Source organism: Felis catus, chromosome E1 (genome assembly GCF_018350175.1).
Source record: "Felis catus isolate Fca126 chromosome E1, F.catus_Fca126_mat1.0, whole genome shotgun sequence".
Lineage (NCBI taxonomy): Eukaryota > Metazoa > Chordata > Mammalia > Carnivora > Felidae > Felis > Felis catus.
In genome coordinates, this window is record NC_058381.1 from 58,947,645 (window position 1) to 58,966,005 (window position 18,361).

At 59.6% G+C, this 18,361-nt stretch overlaps 1 protein-coding gene across 3 annotated transcripts in view; it reads right to left on the bottom strand.

The window, feature by feature from the left end:
- RBFOX3 (RNA binding fox-1 homolog 3) overlaps window positions 1-18,361 on the bottom strand; it is a 448,365-nt gene that overhangs the window by 404,316 nt on the left and 25,688 nt on the right. For 2 of the 3 annotated variants that reach the window (XM_023244208.2, XM_023244207.2), the window contains exon 1: window positions 13,164-13,304. The exons of the other annotated variant lie outside the window; for it this stretch is intronic. The gene's annotated coding sequence lies outside the window, so the exon portion shown is untranslated. Of the gene's footprint in view, window positions 1-13,163; window positions 13,305-18,361 lie in introns of those variants that run through there. 3 annotated transcript variants of the gene reach the window in all.

The following is an 18,361-nucleotide window of genomic DNA, read 5'->3' on the forward strand; positions in this document are numbered from 1 at the left end:
CAGCTCTGCCCTGGGCTCATGGAAGGATCTAGAACCTCCCCACTTGCCTTCACCATCTACCTGACCAGCCAAGCAGCTCCTAGGATGCTCCGGGATAAATGGGGGTCACCCCTGGCCTTGGCACGCCACTGCCAGCCACACATATGTAAGGACTTCATGAGGAGACCCCAGGGCTCCTGGCCTCACTCAACCTCAGAAAACATCTGGCCCTTAAACCACGGGCTCACGACGTGACCACACGTGCAATGCCGGAGTCTGAGACCGCCTCTCATCCGTGGGAAAGTGAGGCCGGCACGAAGCGGGGAGTCGGCTTCTGCAAGGGGCCGTGCCGGCCCAGCCACACCCAAGTCACACAGGCAGCCACTGGAATGAGGGGAGAGAGGCGCTGCCCCCCACCCCCACCCCCGTGCACGTGCACAGCATCTTCCGCTCTCTGCCAGGCTAAAGGCAGGGAAACCAGAGACCCGGCTGAAAATGAGCCCTCTGGGGTCCCCAGTGCTAAGCTTTAGCCGTGTGGTCTGGCACCAGGGCCCTCATCGGTCACTACAACCCCCAACACCCAGACTTCACTGCCCAATCCTAGCCCCCGTGTCCACTCTTGCTCGTTGAGTGCCCACACACAACCCCGGCTGCCTCCCGCCTTCCTGGGAGAACACGGCCGGCAGGGAGCAGAGGGCCCCAGGGCCCCCAGCACACAAGCAGATGGCCATTCCATCCGTTCCAGGGGAGAAAGGCGGCCAGACCCCAAGGTGCGCGATGTCAGGGCGATGTTCAGCTACAGCCTGGTCTCCTTCCTATCTTGCTGGTGTTCTGGACACACAGGCTGAGCCGGCAGGTAGCAGAACGGTGCCTCTCCCCACGCTGAGGGCCCTTCTCTCAGAGGGCACATGAGTGCCTGGCCAGAAGGAATCTTGCCTGGCTTCTTTCCCCCACTTTGATCCACCCTTTCCCCACCTTCCCTATCAGTTCTCCCCAAAAACCCCCTGCAGAAATTCACCATCTGTGCATGCGCTATCCAAGCAACAGGTGCAGGGGTGCTTCAGGTTATGGCTGCCCTTACACACATGGCCAGGCACACGTGTGTGCTCCTCGAAGAAGCCAGAGCCTATGCAGGGGCTGAAGCGCGCGCGCACACACACACACACACACACACACACACACACACACACGCTCCTCGCTGTTAAGGACCTGCAATGATGTATTCTCTGTTCTCCCAGCTATAATTATTTTAGCGTGGGAGACAAATTCTGTCTCCAGTAGCTCAGAAGCGTTACATTAGAATATCACATTCTGTGGTCTTGGAAAATCTCTATGGTGTCCCAGCTCCTTCCCTCCATCCTGGGACACAGACAGCCTCTTCAGATGGGTGAACACACCACAGAGGCCCAGCACGGAGGCTTTGGTGCGTGCTCCAAGCCGATCCACTTAGAGCGGGAGACCTGGGAACCACGCACGCAGGTAACCATGGCAACTTTGGGGAAGTTAAAAAAAAAAAAAAAAGTTTGTGAGTTGTTGGTTGTTATTTGGTGCTGAGGTGGGGTGGCTTCTTTCCTTCTTCTTCGAGATAACAAGGTCCCTGAATAACACTTTTATGAATGTTTTGGGTAAGCGTCCAAGGCAGGAGCTGCCTCCAGACATTCAATTACCTTCCGAGGGGAAAGCACGCATCACGTCTGAGCACCAGTCACCAGTCAGTGGGCTCTGTCCTTGGGAAGGGTTGCTCTCCATGGGGTGACCTCGAGCCAGCACCTCCCTTGTGTATTGCAATGCCCCCCCTGCACCTGCCCCTCCCCCCAGGAGTCTTGACATTGGCCATCCAGTCCCTCTGGGTCCCCATCGGGCCCCAGGACACCATTCACACACGTCCCACTGTGGGGAGAGGGTGAGGCCACCCGCGCAAGATCCCAACCTCGCTCGCAATCCACACGCACGCATGCACACGCGTGCACAAAGGGCCAGCGTGCCTGCGTGTAAACACCATTCTCCCTAAAAAAGCACATGCTCGCCCACGCTCAGAAACGCCGGGTGCCCTCCACGGGCCCAGCTGGCCTCAGCAGGGGGCAAAGGGGAACCACTGCCCTGGGCACCAGCCCTTCCCCACGAAGCCAACGGGAGCAGGCTTTCGATGCCGAGGGACGTCCTCACGTGTCACGCCTGCACACGCACACACGCACGCACACCTCTGCTGGTTCAGGGGCCGCTGCGCCGGCGTGGTAAGTCACGGCGGGAGGCCGTGCGGCTCCGCCAGAAGCCGCCCTGATTGCGGGCACAGCCCCTCGGAGCGGAACAGAGGTGCAGCCCCGCCCGGGGCACGGGCCGTAGCTCGCGTCTCGTTTATTACACGCGCAAGACAGGTGCGCTGAAGGGCTCTTGACGGCCACTGCGAGGCTCCGTGTCACAGCCGTGGTGCCGACGGGCTGGGCACACGGCTGTGAAAAAAAGGAGTAGTTTTTTAAAGGCAGAAAAATCCCACACGGCCCTCTCAGCGTTTCGGTGCGCATAATTGTAGTATCCGAGTCAACGAAAGGCCCGGCGTGCTGGCCGGCTGAATACCCACTAATGCCACCGCCCGCGTCTCACGCCGAGCGGCTCCGGCACCGGCTTGGAAAGCAGACCCCGGTGGGGAGGCGGGAGCGGGCGGGCAAGCACGGGATAAAGCGCGCTTCTAGGAGTGACGGGGCTCCCACGCGGGACCGTATCAGCAATTAGCCAGGAGGAGGGCCGAGCAGCCCTTGGCACCTCATTTCCACAGAGACAAAGTTTCCTTGAGGAACCTGCCAGTCTCGGAGGCGCTGAAGTAAGACACAGAACAAATGAAGGAGGACGGCCGCTGGGCTTGGCCGGCCCCCCGCGCCCGGGCCTGGCAGCCTGCAAGGGGCTGTGGGCTGGGAGACAGGCGTGGGGCCCGCCGGTGTCCTTGATGCGCGTGGGCACGCGTGCATCCGTGCACACACCGGCTGTGCGGACACGCACACACGCACTCTGCCTTCAGGTTGGCGTCCGCTACTCCGACGGAACATTCCAGTCTGCGGCTCTCACGGGTGCCGGCTGCTGAGGGGACAAACAGCCTGCAAGCGTGTCACCCAGAATCAGCCCCTGGGGCCCCCCGGCACACCCCCCCATCTGGGAGAAGACCCCTGGGATCCTGGGGACCCAAATGCTATGGTGCTCGGAGCACGTCAGATCCCTCAACGGCCCGTCCTGGAGCCTTCAAACCCACCCCCGAGGGGGCTCCCACCGTAAAGGCCCCAGCAAGCAGTCCAGCCCAGCCATCTGACTGGAGGTGACTGATTTATTCTGACCGTCCTGACTCTTAATGACACCGCTCTCCTCCAGCCGTGCGTGGCTTTAATTGTCCCTCCAGCAGGGCAGGGAGGAACCGTAAATCTTTCCTCACGGCTGCTGTGAGCTCAGCGCCGCTGGACCTGCCGTACGACACCCCCCCCCGCCCCCCACATCCCACCGGAGAAGCCTGCTAGCTCTGAAGGTGGAGGGGGGCAGGAGGCAGGGGGAGCAGGAGGAAGAGAAAGAGGCTGTGGGGTCAGGGAGGGGGAGAGAGGGATGGGCAGAAGAACACGTAAGGCCACGTGCTCTGCCTGCGCCTAAGGGGGGGAGCACTGCAGAAGACTCACCCCGACCGCCATAAGGTGCGGTGTGCATGGGGGTGCCCCGGGCCACGCCCTCCCGCCCCAGCTCTCAGGCAGCCCGACTCCACTAAAGCGGGGCCAGAAGCTGGGGAAGTCTCCGCGTTCGCACCCCTTGCTGGAAAACAGCACAGCCCTGAAAGGAACCCACTGGGGCGGGAATTCTATTTCTCTCTTCCATCTGCACCGTGTGTGCAACTGACCCTGGCCGGGGGCACAGGGGCCTCCCCATAAGAGACGGGGGCAGGCCACAGGCTCAGAGCCCCAGGGGCGGCGTGGGGACAGAAGACCTGGCCTGGGGCCCAGAGCACACTTCCTTCCCCTTCCAGCAGACTTAATTCTTCTGTAATTCTGGTGTGTATTAAAGCATCTCAAGGCAGTGCACATCACAGTTACGATTATTACCCAAAGACTTCCCTTACAGCCCTCATTTCCAGCGCTTATTACTTTCGGAAAAATCATCCTCGGGGGCCCAAATTTCCCAAGTCTGGTCTTGGGAGTTTTCGTCTTAGGATCTGAGAAAAACATATTATTGTGTCCGTGATGGGGGAGAGAATACGGCGGGGGTTGGGGGGGGGGATCCTTCCTTAGCTGATCTGGATGTCGACACACAGCCAAGAAAGAATAACACGGGGAGGGGGGCAGAGACCCCGTGCTGCATTTTTAACACGTAAATACAGATACTATTGTCAATGACCTGGTTTTATTTGTACCCATCTGTTCTGTGCAGACACTTCTACTTTTAAAATGAGATTTCCACCCAAGTCGGGGGCGGGGGGGGGGGGCGGGGGTAGAACCCACGCAACATTGGTTTTACATGCTTAAGCACGGCCAAGTCAGGAAAGCAAATGCTGATCACTGCAACACTGTCAACGCCCATACAGCACCAGACATGCATTTTCCAACTCAAGGGAGAACTTGTAGAAAGATCCCAGCCGTGGTCATGGAGTGCCGGAAGAGTCCAAAGAATAAGGATTCTACGGGGCTCTACTTAACTGTCCTAGGAGAGGTCTGTGGCGGGAAAGAAAAATGCACTCGCTTCCAGTCACGCTGGAAAGTCGTCCCTGACACCTGCAGAAGGGCTTTCGCGGTGAGGAGCAGGGTAACGGGCCGCCCCACCAAACAAAGGTCAGGCCACTGTCCAGCTTCCGTGTCCCTCCCTTCAGCCAAGAGCAGACTCGCGGTAATACGCACCCTGGCATCCGCTGACTGCGAGTGCCGCTTATAATATTACAGCGCTGAAAATATTAATTCTCACCTTGTGAGTTTTCCCCAGCTCTTCTCTTTTCTGCTAAGATTCCAAAACACTTGACTAATGTGCCCACGGATGGCACCCCTACGGGGCAGGCAGCGAGTGCTATCCAGTCCATTATGAGCAGCTCAGGGAGCGCAGCGGGGAAGTCGGTGAACCGCAGCCCCGTCCCCGGTCTACAGGAGGCCTGTGTAAGCAGCCCCCTGGGCCCCGGCTCCGCCTCGACTGTCCCTGCGGTGGGGGCCCCAGCCATGCCTAATGGCACCACTGTGGTCCCTTCAATGAGGAAGAGTCAAGATTCCAGAAAGACAAGCACACTTTATGTTTACTGCTAATGGTTTCTGCAACACCATGTTTCGGTTTTCACTCATCTCCACACCGAACGCAGAGAAGGAAGAGAATCCCTCTGTCTGAGAGTAAGTGCCACGGTGGCAACCTACAGGTTCAGAGGGCTCTGGTGGCGGGGGCGAGGCCAAGGTTCTTCTTCTTTCCCACCCCGCATGGAAACCCAGCTGGCAATGACCTAGGCCCCCCCAGCCCAGCAATCCAAGGCCATTCCTGCAAAAGCAAAGAGCCCAGGTGCCGCACCCCCCCAACTGCGGTCCTTGAGATTGCCCCCCAGGAAGTGGAGGTGGGGGGAGGCGGCCCGAGGCAATCCACCGCCAGCAGGCGAGCCTCCCCTCTCCCAGCGCCCTGGCGACGGTGATCCCTGGGTCCACAGCCCCACCGACAGGACCTCCGCCTGGCCTGCTCCTGACGACATGAGCTGCCCGGCTCCTCCGGGGGGCCCCTCCTGGCCGCCCAAGCAAGAAATGACCAGAGAGACGCCAAGCCTCATTTCCACCCTGGCACCTGCAACCCTACCTGGAACCATTTTAAAACCATGTCGTCTCCTCACGGCGACAGGAAACAGTGCAGTGTCCTTGACCTGGACAAGACACTCGCTCCTGTAACAGGCCGGCGGCACCAGAAAGGCCCGCGCTCGCCACCGGCTGCTGTGTGCCTACTAAGTGCCAGCTGGTTGTACGTCCCACCTCCCTGCTGCTCGGCTGAGTAAACAGGTGTGAGGACCTGCCCCACCCGCAGGGGGGAGAAGGCCGTATGCCCTCCCCACGGCACGCCGCGGTCAGCTACCCGCCCCACGCTGCCCACCCCCCCCCCCCGTGCCGGCCCTGCGGGCGCTCGCGCTGACCAGCAGTGCCGCTGCCTCCAGAAAGGCCTCCAGAAAGGTAACGAGCTTTGTTCACAAGTTGTGCTGCATCTGAACGTGCATCTAAAAGCATGTGTCCTGGGGGTTCGGCTGATGGGAGGAGGCAGTGATGTCCAATCTCAGGGAGTCCCTGTTAACAAGGAGACTGACGGAGGGTTCAGACTGGACCCCCGGGGAGAGGCCAGGCTGTGAGCATGAGTCAGCAGGCACTGGGGGAGCCCACGAGGAGCCAGAACAGAGGCATCCCGGTTTTCCTTTTTCTTCTCGGGCCCCAAGGCAATGGGAAACAGGGCAACCCCGTGCGCGTGGCCATGTCACGTGAACCACTGGAAAACGCCTTCACGCCTCCTGCGGCAGACAGGAGCCTACAAAGCCCTTCTTGCTACTGCCAACAGAAAAGAAAACAAACACGTGGTCGGGGAGAAGTCCCCGGCAGGAGCTTCTGTTTGCAGGTGCCCAGCAACTCCCGTGTACAGACCAGGGAGCAATGCCGGGCACCCAATCCCTAAAAGGAAACTTCCAGAAGATTCCAGAACTTAATCCAGTAGAGACACTTCTAATTTATGTTCAGTAAGGGTTTTAAACCGTTGGTTTAGTGAGAAATTACGCTTTTAAACATTGTTTTGTAAGCTTCTTTATACACGTTCAGACAGCAAAAGCATGCGCACAAGCGGGAGAAGGGGCAGAGAGAGAGGGAGAGAGTCCCCAGCAGGCTCCATGCTGTCAGCACAGAGTCCGACGCGGGGCTCAAACTCACGAACAGTGTGATCACTACCTGAGCAGGAGTCAGACTCTTAACCGACTAAGACACCCGGGCACCCCAAACTATTTCTACCTGTACCTGGGTGTTCGTCCCTCTTTAAATATCCAGTTGAATCCACCTTTTTAATACAAGTACATCGCGTGTTCTTTGGCTTTTCCCAGAGGCTCCTGTTTTTACACACAGAGGCTTCAGCGCTGAGAACGATGTGCTTCTCTGTGCTCTCGTTATCCTGGCCTGAAGGAAAACTATCCTGAGACATGATACCGAACCCAGGAATCCCCAGTCACCTGGAGCCCAAAGACACAAACTGCAAGGGGGTCAGGAGAAGTGCCCCAGCCCCAGAGGGTCACCCTCCCTGTCATCGTCACCTCCCAGGCTCATTTGATGTCACAGACAAGAAGCCATTGATTGGTGAGCAGGGCTGCAGTGTTCCACCTATTCACAGGTAGAGCTCCAAATGTGCCCTAGGCTTGTGCAGTGCACTACCCACACAACTGTACTGGCAGCCCCGTGAGAGGGGATCTTTTGGAGGGGACTATGTTACTTTCTGCTTTTTTGTTTTGGTGGAAGGAGAATTTTGAAGTGACAGTAAGATGTCTCAGAGAAATAAGGGCACACAGATTCTCCTCTCTTACGTGCCAAAGATGCAAGTTATGACCTGTCTGGTCCCCCAGAAGGAACTTGATGGAACCGCGCAGGGTCTGGCCGGTAGCAGGTGTCTGTCCCCAGGTAGTTCCCTCACCTGGGAGTGGGGCTGTTTTCTAAAAGGGTGCAACAGACATCCCTGAGCACCTGCCTCTTGTCCTGGTTCCCAGTCACAGTGCAGTATATACTGGACCAGAGGGTTGGCTCACTCCCCACAGCATTCAGCAGACACCTGGCAGAGACACCTGCACACACAGCACTGATGACAGGGGTGGAGGTGACACGGAGCCCGGCACGGCGAGCCACGGTGCACTCACTTCTCCCTGGCTCTATCCTTCTAGAACCTTGGGAGGAAGATCTCAGTACAGCCACTAACCAAATCAATAGGTGCTAAAAACACATACGTTCTCCCTCATTTTGTTTTCTGCTGAGAATATGCCCTGGCTTTAAATATTAAACCTTAAAAAGTAAATCTTGCAACAAGAGTTGCTTTGCTCTTGAACCTCAGAGAACACCACAGCCTCTAAAGACCCCACCCCCCCCCCAAACATGAAGTTAATGCGACCAAGTTACAACCCACCCACCTCCAGTGAGATCAGCAGGTACCAGCCTTGAGCTACACAGGAGTGGAGACTAGACTCAAAGGAAGACGTCCCTGTCACACAGCTGAGCACGTCTTTCGGCCCCCAATTTAAAATAAAATTGGGGGGCGCCTGGGTGGCTCAGTCGGTTAAGCGGCCGACTTCGGCTCAGGTCACGATCTCACAGTTCCGTGAGTTCGATCCCCACATTGGGCTTTGTGCTGACAGCTCAGAGCCTGGAGTCTGTTTCGGATTCTGTGTCTCCCTCTCTCTGACCCTCCCCCGTTCATGCTCTCTCTGTCTCCCAAAATGAATAAACATTAAAAAAATTTTTTTTTAAATAAGTAAAATAAAATAAAATAAAATAAAATAAAATAAAATAAAATAGGGGGCACCTGGGTGGCTCAGTCAGTTAAGCATCCGACTTCAGCTCAGGTCATGATCTCACGGTCCGTGGGTTCAAGCCCCGCGTCGGGCTCTGTGCCGACAGCTCAGACCCCGGAGCCTGCTTCGGATTCTGTGTCTCCTTCTCTCTCTGCCACTCCCTGCTCATGCCCCCCCCCCAATAAGTAAATTTAAAAAATGAAATAAAATAACGTAAAATAAAAACTGACGGTGTTTCCCAGGCCCTGAGGACCCTGCCGGCTCACCATCCCTCGTCCATCCCTCGTGGTGGCCTACCCTGCTCCTGAGTGAGAGCATTCGGTTCTGCTCACCTAGACAGGCAGTGCTTTCCAAAACGCAATTTGGATGCTGAGTTCCCCCCGCCCCTCACTGAAGGAAACACTTTCAAATAAAGTAACACGTTTTATGTCCTTTAACATCTCAAGTCACCTCCTAAGGCACGATTTGGTGGCGGCTCATGTGTTGAGAAGCTGCCACAGCAGAGTCGTTCACGCGGTGCACTGCTCTCTGAAATGTCTGTTTTTTAAGCCAAAGCAGTTCTTGGCGCGAGGTTGTTCATCCTTCCGTCTGCGGGTCCCCCACAAAGAACAGACCCCACCACGGACTCAATCATTACCACCATCCAGCTGCTGATGGAAAGCTGTCCTCGACTCTCACAGGTAATGCCAGGAGAAAGTCACTTATGAGTGCCTGCACCAGTCAGAAAGTACGGGGGTGGGGGGGAGAAACAAAGACGTGAAAAGGGGAGGAGAGACAGACAGACAGACAGACAGTAAGAAAAAAAGGCGGGGGAGATGGAACCAAAACGTTATCAATAAAAGAGGCAGCGACGGTTCAGAGAGAAACCCACTTCAGAGAGGCTGCAGAAAATAAGATGTTTCGGTTGCCTGCGTGTTTCACGCAGCTGTGAAAATAGTGAGCTGCTTCATAAAAGAACGTGGGGAGATATTGCAGCTAATCAAAAAGACAGAGGTGCAAATGGAATGTGTTCATAAAGCCGGCACCTTGTGCGGAAGAAAAGGGATTTAGGGAAAGGCAGGTGCCCAGGAAGGAGCATCTCTGTTCAAGGGGGAAAGTTTCAAGATGGTTTTTCCCCTTCACTTGTTTAAAAACAAAAAATTCCTCACCAAATGCCAGCTGTGTGTCAGGTTCCATTTGTCTTTATAACAGAGTATCAAGAAGGAGTGTGGAAATAAATAAATACAGAGAGATGACTGACCAAAAATTGCAGGCAGGCGGACAGCCGGGCTGGAGGAGGTGAGCCCCACGTTGCAACTGCTGAAAAATAACATTTCAGTTTCGAGCTCGGCACTGTCACTCCATGGTCACAGAGACACCCCTGCCCCCGCACGCTCCTCCAGGCCCGTTACACTGTCCCCCCGCCGCACCCCCGATACTTCTGGGTGGGATAGGAGCTGCCTTCATTCGTACACTCCTTCGCTGCTGGGTCCACGAGCAGGCACCCAATAGCACGCATGTAAAGGAGGAGGTGGGGATACATCAACCACGGTCAGAACCGTAAAAGCAACTTGTACACATCACAGAATAAAGGAGCCTCGGGCCATGGTTGGGGGGGGAGGGGGCTCTGGAAAGAAGTCTGCAAGGGAGAGACAGGCCTGAGCTCTATACCAGGCTGGCAAGGATCCACAACTGGGATACAATTTTTTTTTTCTGGCTGCTGCCATATCTTGTATATCCCAGATAGCAAAGAGCTCTATCATTTCTCTCCTTTTCTCCCACAAGCCATTGGCAACGCTTCAAGTTGAGTAAGTGGCAGGAACACCACAGAAGGCCCACTCTGGAATGGCACCCAGGAGTCCTCCCACCTGCCTCCTCCCGAAATCTGCCTCTTCGCTGGCCCTGGGCTCCCCTGGCTCTGCCCGAGCCTCAGGAGCCCTCCCCTTCCCCCTAGCAGGGTGAGGGCGAGCTCCAGCGGCAGCGCCCCCAGCGGCCCCAGGACATGTCAAGAGGCGGGAGCTCAGGAGCGCAGGCAGCGCGCCCCGGGCCCTGTCCTTGGTGCTGCCGCCGGCTGCACACCCGCTGCGCCCTAGGTAGTAGGGGGCCGCCCAGGCCTCCCCGCTCCTTCCCTCCAGCTTGGCCTCTGGCCCCTGCAGAAGGTCAGTGAATACACCCAGCTCTACGCTGCTCCTGCCCGAGGGCACTGGGTGAGGGGCATTCACAATGAAGGCCCAGCACAGAGAGGCCAGGCGGGAGGGGGAGGGGCAGGAGGGGGGTACTTCCTGGACTCCCAGCTTCTCTCCCAGCGTCCTGAGACAACCCAAGGCCCAGGAGTGGATGGCGGTCTCTCTAAGCCCCAGGCCTCTGGCGGGGGGATCAGATAAATCATTTAAGTCATCTTTTTATGCAGGAAGGGAATCGCTGTTGGAAAGGGGCGCCTCGTGCCAGAAAGCCCCAACAGCTCCAACGCAAAAGCCTATACACCGCTGGCAGACCTCCCCCTCACACGCAGCTGCCTCACCAGGCCCAGGCCTGGGTGCACCCCGTTCGCTTCACCTCTGCTCCCTAAACCCCAGGGTTTCCCACGTCACCCACGCTGTCGCCCTCCCAGAATCTCCCAGCAGGAGAACGAGGGGTTAAGCGTCGCTCCCAGGAGTGTGCCGCGAGTCGGTGCCCACGCAGGGAGGCCTCCAGTCCCCGGGGACGAACGGGGGCGGCAGCCTTGGTCCTCGGCTCTGGAGGCAGCTAAACGCTCCCTGGTGGAGGCGGAGAGAGCGGGTTCGCCTAACTGGTGCTCAGAAGGTGCCCCTCCGCCCCTGACGCTGCCCCCGAAGCCCCCACCGGGGGCACTCCCCCTATCCGCAGGCACCCTGCTTTCATCGGCAGCGCTCTCAGTGCAACTTTTCTCCCTCTCCCTCCACAATTTTCGCTCACCTGGAGGGTCTAGTTTTAATTAGTGTAATATCCCCATTAACAACGCCGCCTAATTAAGACATCCGCCCAGATCCACTATGCACACTTAATGAGCAGGTACTGCTGTCATGTTTATACTTCTACTTATTTTTTATTTATTTACGTATTTGTTTTTTGCAGGCCAATAAAACCAAAGCTGTCTTCCGACTGAAAGACCTCATTACGTTCGACCTGACTCCATGAGCCTGGTACCTGCTCGGTGCTAAGTGCCCTGGGCTCCCCGGTGGGCGCCCAGGGCGTCCCTGAGCCAAGCGGGTGTCTCAACAGGAAATTAGCAACCTGGCGCAGGCAGAGGCTGGACTTCACCCCTAGGTGAGGAGGGGACAAGGAGGTCTCTCCTGGGGGACGGTTCCTTCGGCCCCTTTCCTTTGCCTCCGCTGCCAGGTGTTTCGCGCGTCAGTAAGTGCGGCGCCGCGGGAGTCCTTTTTAAAAGTGGCCATTAAAAAATAAACCTAGTCCCTCGGAAAGGCTGGAAAGCTGTCACGGAGGAGTTTCTCCCCACCCCGCAGGACCCCGCGCTAGCTGGCGGGGCCGGAGTTCCAGACTCCCAGAGACACCCTCCACCCCACGTGACACTCTGGATCCCAGGGCCACTCTGGGACGGACGGGGTCCCAACGTCCCTCCGCGCCAGGTGCCGCCCCCTCGTCCTCTCTCCGACTGGGTGAGGGCCCCTGTCAGCGCGCGTACTGCGGAGATGCCGGGGAGGCTCCGCGCCCGGCAGTGGATGCGACCTTGGGCCTCGGGCCGCGTCCGGGGCCCCGCGGAGACAACCCTCCCAAAGGGAGGAGCGCCACTGGCCCCAGAGCCGCCGGGGCAGAAAGTTTGGGCCAGGGGTATGCCCCGCCGCCCCGGCTCCGGCTTCTGCAGCCGGGCTGCGCTGGCCCCCGGGGGAGCGGCCAAGGCTGGGGAGAAGCAGACTCGGTTCGGCTTGGAGCCTCCCTGACTCCTCTGGAGACTCCGCCGGGAGCGCCCCCAGCCCGCCCCCTGGAGGGCCCGGCGCGCTGCTCGCCCCCACCCCTCCCCTCCTCTGCCTACCCTCGCGCACACAGCGCGGCGGCCCGGGTCCTCTTTAGGGAGCCGTGGGAGCCCCTTCCTTCCCACAACTCCTTTGGGTCAACTCCTCCCGTGAAGCCCCCACCCCCCGAGGACTCGGGCTGGGCTCCCGCGGCCTGGGTGCCGGGGGAGAAGGGGACTGCACCCCACGGGGTCGCTAACCTCTGCTCCCACCCGAGCGGGCTCCGGCCGCCCTCCGGGACGCGCCCCGCCGGGCCGGGATCTCCGTGCGCCTCGGCGCCCCCCCCCCCCCGCTGGGGACTTCCCCGCGCCGGGCATTGTGCCGCCGCCGCCGCCGCCACCACCACCGCCACACAGCGCGCGGGACTCCCCTGCGTCTCCATGGAGCCCGACCCCGGGGCCTTCCCATTCACAAATCCGCCCCTCCGGCCTCCGGCTGGGCCACGTGTCCCGACCCCAGCCCGGGAAGGAGCCAGGGAGCCCAGACCCCGCGCGGAGACCCCTGACCCCGAGGGCACCACCCCTCCCCGCGCGCCTTCGGGACGGTCCCCGGCAGCGCACTGCAGCCCCGCCTCCCTCTGCGGGGTCTCGCGAGCCCCTCCCCGGGCCGCGCTCACCACCACCCCCACCCCCCGCCCGGCCCCCAGCCCTCTCCACGCGAAGGTAATGACCGCCGCCGCAGGGCGATGCGCGGGCGGCGAGGGTCGGGCTACTCACGGGCTCAGCGCTCCCCGCGGCAGGTGACGGGGGCCCGGCGGCCATGCCCCGGCTGCATCCCGGCCGCCGAGCGGGGGCAGCGGCGTCCCGGGGCCGCGTGGGCACCGCGAGCCGGCGGCGAGTGGCACGCGGGGCCGGGCTCGGGCGGCGGCGGCCGCGTCTCCTCCGACCACGCGAGCGGCTGGGGCCGGGGCCGGGGCCGGGGCCGGGGCGGCTATCCGAAGAGGTTCCGCCGGCTCCGGAGCAGCCCCGCGGCTCGGCGCTCCGCACTCGCTCTTCTTCGCCGCCGCCGCCTCCTCCTTCTCTCTCTCTCTCTCTCTCTCTCTCTCTCTCTCTCTCTGTCTCTCTCTCTCCCTCCCTCTGTACCCCTCCCTCCCTCCCTCCTCTCTCTCCTCTCGCCTCTCTCTCCTCCCCCTTTCGCTCTCTCCCTCTCCCCAGTTCCTCCGGCTCGCTCGGCTGGAGCGAGGAGACAGCGGGAGCACGCGGCGGCGGCGGCGGCGGCGGCGGCGGCGGCGGCGGCGGCGGCGGCTCGGGCGGAGCGCGCAGCGCGCGGCGAGGGAGGGGGCTCGGGCGGCCGCGCGGCCGGGGACAGCAGCGGGGCGGGGAGGCCCGACGCACCCTGGCGGCCCGCAGCGCCGGCCCCCGAGGAGCCCCCGAAAGGAAGAAGTGGGCGAGGCGCAGGGGTCCCGGGAGCCCCGAGCTGCTGGGGTCCCCGTGAGCGCCGCCCACCGGCCCTGGCCCCGCCTTTCCTCCCTCCCCCTCTCCCTCCCTCCTGGCGATCTCGGGGGCAGGCAGCTCCTATGAGGACCCCTGCCCTCCCACCTCCCTGGCCGTGGCCCAGAAAGGACAACACTGGGGCGCCCCAGAAATGCAACTCAGGCAGGGGGAGAGAATGCCCCCCCACCCCCCCCACCCACACACACTCCTCTGCCGCTGGTCTGCATTGCCTTGCCTCCTCTTCCTCTTTGCCCACAGGCCTGAAATCCCCGGCCTTGCCACTCTCTCTGGATGGAGAGTGGAGGGGCCACACAGGGTCACTGCTGGGGTGTTTGTCCAGACTGGCCAACCCAACCTATGTAAACATTTCTGCCCTGGCTGGAGAAGTGGGGCTGTCACTGTCACAGGTCAGCTTAGGTTGCACCTAAAATCAGAAGAACAGGCAGTCCTGTCCCCGCCCCACCACCCCAGCCCCCTCTCCCAACCCCAGCGAAGGAGCTCTGGTTTAGGGGCTGGGAGGGGAGATGGAAAGCCAAAGCAAAGGGCCAGTGGAGTGGGGATCCTGTGGGGCAGCGGGATGAGACCCTTGGGGGTCAGGAAGGTCAGCACCAAAGGCAGGCAGTAGGCCCCCCACTGTTCCAAACAGACCCACAGCGCTGGGCAGGGCCTTGCTCTCATTTCTAAGGGAAAAACAGATGCTGGGCCCAGAATGCCACAGGGTGGAGGGGGGGGAGGGGGAGCTGTAACTTCAAAGATGTTCTCCATCTAAAAACAAACGAAGAGCCCGTCCCAGGTCGCTGTTACTTCTGGATGCTGCTGCTGGAACCATGATTCCTCCTTGCACCTGACTGTCCTGCTTCTCTGCGTGAGGAGAAAGCATGTCATGGAGTCTGGGGTTTGCTAGGAGCCTAGAAGACGCAGAGGCAGTGAAGGGAGGGATGTGAACTCTGTGTTCCTGCATGGCCGGGGCTCCGAGCGGCCAGCTGCCTTCCCTGCAGGGTGAAGACAGACAGTGTCCAAGACAAGTGGCTACTGTCTACTTACAAGCTTAATGCTTTTAATTTCTGGCCCTCCAGCCTGTCTGCATCATTGATCTGTCTTGGCCAGTGGGGATCGTGCTATACAATTTCGAGTGGGCTGCTCGGCCTACAGCTAACCGCCGGATAAATGCCTTGTCCACCAGCAAGGTAGCTGCTTGGTTGACTGAACTTTCCCCGGCCCCCATATTTAAAATGGCACATCCCTGCTGGAAAGACCTAACTGGCTCCGTCTGTCCTCTGCTGTCGGATGGTCCAGGCTTCCGTGGCCTCCAACTTGTGGCTGGGCCCACCCACTCCCCATCACCCGACTGTCTCCTTACAGGCTAGGCCTCTTCCTTCACAGGCAAGGCACAACTCCTTATAGGCCGCTCTTCCGGATCATTCCAGAAAAGCCCTCTGAAGACAGCACCAAATCTTGCTCCCAAGCTCCAGCCGGTGCTCAGCCCCTTGTGTGTGGGCCGAAGTCGGCATCTGTGGCCGCTTCGGCCACAGGACCTGCACACCGGGATCCCCCCTTGGGGACAGGCCCCAGCGAGGCTGGCCTCGAGCCCCAGGGAACAATCCTGCTGGCCGCAGCTGCCATCAAACTAGGGATCTGGCCAGAAAAGGGCATCAGGACCCATCTGTATGTCCTCTCATCAGGAGCACCTAGGAGGCTGTCCATCTTGGGATATCACCCAAGAGGATTTTACAAACCTCTGACTTGGAGACTTTTTGTTTTTTGGGTTTTCTTAAGCAAGAACAGGGAGGAGGAACTGAGAATGGTCCTTTGCGATAATAATTAGGGACAAAACGAAAGGAGACTTACCTCTGAGACTAGAATGGCAATCCCCTGAGGAGAATGAAGCAGGGGCTCTGGGGCCAGAGAGGCATCCTGTACTCCAGAGGCGGGGAGCCCCGCTCGGCCCCCAGAGCACCCCATCCCGCAGGCAAGGCCAGGAGAGCCCCTTTCTCCTCCCGCAGGTTTTAGGGAAAACCTAAAGACATAAACTTGCTGTTTCCCGGCACAGAGCAGACCAGCCTTCCTCCAGGAAAGCCCCAGTGGACACGCCTACCCGGCCCTCAGAGCTTCCCATGGGCTCTGCAGCCCCCTCCCCTAAATATGAGTAGACCCCCCCCATTACCAGACACGTAGGAAAACCGTACAGAGAACAGCCACCAAATAACCCAGGATGGGTGGGAGGGGGCAACTTTGAGGAAACAAAGAGGAGAAAGGATCAGAATCGGCCACTTGAATGTCCTCAGAGGCAGCAGAGAAGACGGGCACCCACGCACCGAGAGTAGGACGCCCTTCGAGGGAAGGCACTTAGAGGACGCCACCAGGCAAATTTCCCTAGAGAAGAGTTTCCGAGTTCTTAGCACAGCGGATGGAAACTGACCCACAGGAAGGCCTATGAACGCGGAAAGCACAGCCCTAAGGACAAAGACACACCCCCCCAAGTCTCCAGGTCCCGTAGAAAGGAGCCCAGACGAGAAGGGGCCTCAGCGGGTCTCAAGAGCAGAAGCTGACAGATGAGGCGGTGCCAACGGGAAAGCCCTCCTGGCCTAGGATCCCTTCCTCAGCCAGATTAACAACCAAACGTGAGATTAAAATAAAGACGCTTACGCACGCAAGGTCTCAAACACGTTTATTCCCTACGCGCCGTTTCTCAGGAAGCTACTAGAGGGTGTGCTCCAACAAAACAGGGGAGGAAAGCCTGAAAGCGGATGGGGTGGGGGCAGATGAGCCAACGGCTCCAGGAAAAGGGAGAGAGGAGGGCCGTGTACAGGAGAGACGAGGAAGGTCGTGGGAGGGGAGCCGTCAGAGTAGAGCAGGGTGGTGGCGGTCCAAATGGAAGCAACACACACGTCGAGGGCTGTGCTCACCAAAACGTCTCTGGACGCGTGAGGCGCCTGGGGGGCTCAGTCGGTTGAGAGTCCGACTCTGGATTTCGGCTCAGGCCATAATCTCGTGGTGTGTGAGTTCAAGCCCCGCGTCAGTGCTGTGCTGACAGCACGGAGCCTGCTTCGGATTCTCTCTCTCTGTTTCTCCCTCTGCCCCTCCCCAATTTGCACCCTGTCTCTCTCTCCCTCTCTCAAAAGAATAAACATTTTAAAAATGCCTCTAGCATCATGCTGCCCGTTTAACTCCAAACGCTCCCCGCCCAGGTTCAGGTCTGTCCCTGGCCTGCCTGGGCCAGGTCCTGATGGGGCCCCTGCTCTCCTGTCCAAGCTCTGCCACCTGTATGAGCTGAAGGCACTCGTTTCATCCCTCGGTAGTGACCTCTTAGAAACAGGAGGGTGGCCCCGGTGAGGCAGAAAATGCAGATCAGCCTATCCTCCCCCTCCAACCTGCTGGACACCCCATCTGGGGTGGGCCCTCCGTCCCCCGGGAAGCCCTCGCGGCCTTGCCAAGAGCCTCCTAGAACAGACGCCATGGTGCCTTCACTGACTCCCTAAGAAGGGCTCTTATAAACTCAGCCCGAGGCCACACTGGGACCCCCAAACCACTCCCCTTGTCTTCTTTCTCCCCGACCCTCCATCCCAGACCAACAGCTGAAGCGGCCACGGCAGAAAGGACACCGTGGCCCTTTAGAGCGACCACTTCGCACGGAAGGAGGGAAGGGTGGGAGGAAAACAGGGTGTCGGGGACTTCTTTTCCTTGTCGGTCTTTCATGACCTTGTCAGAGCCGCAGATGACCAGCTGGCGTGCTGGTGGAGCCTGTCACCGGGCTTCCTGGGTGAGTCTTTTCATCCAGCGGAGCAAATGGTAAGGCCACTTAAGGCAACGATAACTTCCTTGCTAGGGAGGCCCCTCCTCCCTCTCCTCTCTCCCCTCTCCACACCATATTTATATTACCTATAAATACACAGTGCTTCCGTTTCCCCACCCCCGCACCCCACTGCTGGCTACGCAGGGTTTCCCATCTGGGCCACGGTCTGAGCAGCGCTGTGGATCCTGAAGAAGTGTCTGCCTGAATTCATGGCCGGCCCACAGGGACTGCCCCACAGGGGCTGGGAAACAACCCACTAACATTCCTGCGTGCGGGGCAGACGTGCAAAAGCTTATGTTCTGTGGGGGCTCCGGGGGGTTGTGTCTCCCAGGCCCCAGGAAATCTAGATCACGGTGAAACCTGGGGGGTCAGAGACTCCAAGTACTGACTTAACCAGTGAAGTCACAGAGGCCAGATCCTGGCCTCTGGCCGCAGGGGGTGGAGAGGCCCTCATCCCACGTGGAGCCACAGCACCGGCCACGCCAGCTGGGCCGGCTGCACACCTGAGCCACCACCCGCCCACCCTTGCTCCTGGCGGTCGACCGCACCGTCTTTGTCCCTGGGCAGGGAGAGCTCAGACTTCCTCCCCTTCTGCCTTTCCTCCCAGAGCCCCTCCTGCTTTCTCTGTCCAGCCCTCTCATGCCTCCGCCTCTCCCATCTTTCCTGCTCTAGGGGCCTTCACCCACCG